This window comes from Myotis davidii, unplaced genomic scaffold (genome assembly GCF_000327345.1).
Source record: "Myotis davidii unplaced genomic scaffold, ASM32734v1 scaffold757, whole genome shotgun sequence".
NCBI classification, from domain to species: Eukaryota; Metazoa; Chordata; class Mammalia; order Chiroptera; family Vespertilionidae; genus Myotis; species Myotis davidii.
Genome location: NW_006287918.1, coordinates 302,574 through 307,186, shown reverse-complemented (window position 1 = coordinate 307,186; position 4,613 = coordinate 302,574).

Here is a 4,613-nt window from a genome sequence, read left to right as displayed (position 1 = left end):
ATTGTTCCAGAGTGACCCCAGTGAGCCATGTGACAATTGTACATATGGTAGGTTACACTGCAGTCGAATAAACCATAGCTTAGGACACAAATCTCTTTTATGATATCCACTAAGCATACCTACCCTTTGTTCCAAAGGAAGAAACTATTTTGGTCTAACAGGGCTGTTGGCTATGCAAACATACTTAAAAACTAAGAGAGTCCATGTCTCTGTTTGTAGGATGTACAGTTGTGTAAGGAACCCATGAAGAACTATTTTCCAACAGAACTGAAATAAAGACAAATGAATTACTCTTTCTCACTAGTCTTCAGAAGGGAATAATATATCCCGGGCACCTTAACTCTTTAGCTAGCTCTTGACAGTTAAGTAGATAAAATCATAGAGAAGAGTATTATAGGCAGAAAGACTATAGCCAAAGGTACAGTCATAGCAATATCAATAGCATCTTGAATGAAAAATGATATTCCTGGCGATGGGTGTATATAGACTGAAATGCAGGGGTATTCGTTTGGACAAAATGTGATCTAGTGCCAAGCTATGGAGGTAATTGAATATTCTGCTAAATACTTTATTTCTATAGACATGTAGAGAGACATCAAAGAACTTTAAGTTATGCAAAATTAAAATAATTATCTAACTTGCAGGGAAAGTATTGATAGCCTTATGAAGGAGGCCAAGAGATAATTGAGACAAGAATCAAACAAGAAAAGGAATAAGGAGGTAATTGTGATAAGAGACAAAGGGTCATATATAAAATGAGAATATTTTCAGAGGTATTTTGAAAATGTAATTGATGGAGATACTTGTTAACTGGATTAATGGTATGAGGGTAAACTTGAACATCCTATTCAAGATCTTAGCTGAGTGAGGTAGAAAATTATAATACTGTCAACCAAAAGAGACAGAAAAACAATAGAAAACAAAAGAATTCAAAAAGAGAATTCTATATTAAAGGAAAATTTAAGCTCTAATTTTAGACACTTTTCCATTCATGTGCCTGGGGGACATCCAGGTATAGACATCAAGCACATAGTTTCCACTTTAATGTTATCTTGAGTTTCGGGGGAAATGGAGGGGGTAGACAGGACTGGCTCTCCAGGCAGGCATCCTGTGTGAAAAAGGGACTCACACTCTGCTGTGACATTGCAGTCGTGGCGTTTTTAACAATGTCTGAACAGGGAGCTCTGCTTCTTTTCATTTTGTATGGGTCCTGTGAATTACACAGCCATTCCTGATTGTAGATTTTAATTTGGAAGTGAACTTGAAGACCCTCTTTAAATAGCCATGCTATTTAAAATTAAGAATAGCAATGAAGAAATGACAGAAATTCTTTATGGTCCACTGGGAAATCGGTTTAAAGCAATCTCTATCATGGTATAGGCCTTAAAGAGATTTGTTTCAGCTTCCATTAAAATATTCTTCCTGTGAATAGTGCAGTGACACCCCGCCCCTTTGTTTCCCCCCACCCCCCTCCCGTGTGTGTGTGTGTGGTGTGTGTGTGTGTGTGTGTGTGTGTGGTGTGTATGTGTGTGTGGTGTGTGTATGTGTGTGTGTTTGGGTTATATTCATGTAGTGAATAAATGTTGAAGTTTCAAATAAAATTACTTAAAATAAATTTTTTCATTATGATTTAGCAGATACATTTTAAGAAAATAATAAGGATCCAGGCAATTTAGGACAGAAATAAGTCCTCTAATTGCTATGCGAAGGAGTGCTTTGGAGTAAGGGGACTCAGGACTGTGCACCTGCATATAGCATAGAAGGTGGGAAGAGGATGTGATAGTTTGTCAAAAATAGGAAATCTAAACAAATGGCCACTGAATTCCTCTCCCATATTAAGCAGGTTTTTTTGGTCATTATTAATCACTGGACTTTCTCTTCCCAAGAAAATCTAATTTATTGCAAATGAACAAGCAATAGATTATTATTGTTCTATGGTGGCTAATCATATTTCTAATATTCTTCTATTCTCTACTAACTGACAGTCCCAGGATTACACAAGGATGGTCCAGAAAAGATGTGATAAATGCAGGGTGATGTCATTTTTTTGTTTTTGTTGTTGTTTATCTCTTTTCCATTTTCTTCTATTAACAAAAAGTTAGGGGAGAAAAGATCCCAGTACAAATTCCAATGGCTGTGATCAACCTACTAATTATAGTATTAAATTGGATAAGTGGATAGATTAAAATAGTCTTCTGGTGGTCTCTAATTTGTTTTAAATCATAAGAATTACATTGAATAATATTTTTCACTGGAAATTCTTCAATAAGAATGCAAATATAAGAAAATCAGAATAATTACGGAGTGCTTACCAAGTGCCAGGCACTCTGCTCTGGATAATGGATTCTGTACACCTCACCACACTGCACAGAAACAGAGAGGAAGCCTATGAGAAGCTGATGTGTGCATCTGTGTATGTATATTAGCATCTCAGTATATTTTTATTACTATTAATAAATATATATATATATATGTATGTATGTATAAAATATGAAGTTTATCCTAATCTTGGTTAATACAAGTCTACCTCTGACAACAATGGATCCATTTTTATGGTACAATTGCAAATGAATTTCTAATCTTATCCGGAAAATCTTAATGTGTGAAAGGGAAAATCATCTTCTGCAACCAATTACTGTTAACTCCAGACAATCCCCAATGACTCTGGCACAGGCACAATTGTATCCCTGATGTTTCACTTGTCTTCAATTTCAAAGTTGTAAAAACACTCCTCAGAATGAAGCTATATAAAGGCCTCTACAGTACAAAACTCTAGATTTGCATTACTAATTATTGCCAGATTGAAACTAAAGTCCTCTTTACCAGAAGTACCTTTCAATTGACCTTTTCTCTCTCAAAATCCTTTTTCAGAGAAGAATATGACTGATAGCACTGAACTTAATTCTCTATAACTGTAATCTGCTCTACTCTCATCATCTACTTTCTTCTTTCTGGTTCTCCCTAGTATGGCCTTGGCTGAGTAATCCTAGGCTCATCATCTCATAGGCATGTGGCACATGGTAGGTAACCCTTCATTGTAATTTTAATAGAAAGGTACTACAGATCATTGGCAGAGTATGACATATTAAAGGACATACAAAATCATACACAAAAAGCCAAATAACATACAACTTATTAGAGGGTTATTGAAGTCTCAAATCCTATCTAATAAAAGAGAAACATGGTAATTGATGTACAACCGCTACCCTTCCCATTGTCTAATCAGGGTGATATGCAAATTAACTTCCAGCCAAGATGGCGGCTGGCAGCCAGGCAGCTTGAAACTAACATGAGGCTTGCTTGCTTCAGTGACGGAGGACTCCAACGTTCCCCACCTGCTGCTGCAGGCCTCTGAGCTGCAACTCTAAGCAACTATGTAACAAATATAGAAGCTAAACAAAACCCCAGAAACCTGCTTTAGTCCGCCGGGCTACAGCCAGCAGGATCCCAACATTGTAAGCAAGGGCCAGAAACCTACTTTCAGCAGTGGAGGCCTAAGAGCTGGAGCCAAGTCTCAAAGCTAAAGCTGGCCCAGAATAAAAAAGAAGAAAAAAAGGAAAAAAAAGGAGCGGTTTGGAGCTTCAGTCACCCCCAGCCTGTAAACAGCCCTCAGCCCCTCACCCAGACTGGCCAGGCACCCCAGTGGGGACCCCCACCCTGATTCAGGACACCTTTCAGGGCAAACCAGCCGGCAGCCACCCGTGCACCAGGCCTCTTCCCTATATAGTAAAAGGGTAATATGCCTCCCAGCACCGGGATCAGTGGAGCCGTGAGGCCTCCCGACACTGGGATCAGCATGACGGGGGCAGTGCCCAAACCCCCTGATCACCCTGCGGCTCTGTGTGTGGCAGGGGGAAGACAGGGGGCGGTGCCCCAACCCCCAATCGGCCCTACCCTGAGCGTAACTGGGGGTGGCATCGCAACCTCTCCTGATCACCCTGCTCTGTGCATGACAGGGGGCGGCGCCCCAACTCCCCAATTGGCCCTGCTCTGAGCCCGACCAGGGGCTGCACCTAGGGATTGAGCCTGGCCTCTGCCACCTGGGAGCAGGCCTAAGCCAGCAGGTCATTATCTCCTGAGGGGTCCCAGACCACGAGAGGGCACAGTCTAGGCTGAGGGACCCCCCTCCCTCCTGAGTGCACCAATTTTTGTGCACCGGGCCTCTTGTTCTATGATAATTTAAAAAGATAGACTTTACTATATTTTGCACTTATATATTAATGATTAGGAAGATGCTTTTTGTTATATTTCTAAGACAGGGTGATTAATGACCTGACCTGTAAACCTAACTTTCTTAACAAATGCTAACAAACAAGTGAATTATTTTTAATACTAAATCAGTATTTAAGACACTGATTTCCTGCTTCCTAGTTAAGCATTTCTGCAATACCAACAAGTTTACACCATAGTAATAGTATATCAAATCCATTTGATGTTAAATTTGAAATTATACATATAAAATAAGAACCTTTATCTTCACATTTTTACTCCAGTTATTTATTTGTATCGTGAATGTGTGTGCATTCAAATTACAAGAAAGCAGAGATGGGGGCATATGAAAGTGACATAAATGTGAAGATAATGATCCTGAAGAGAGGAGGGAGAGAGGGAAA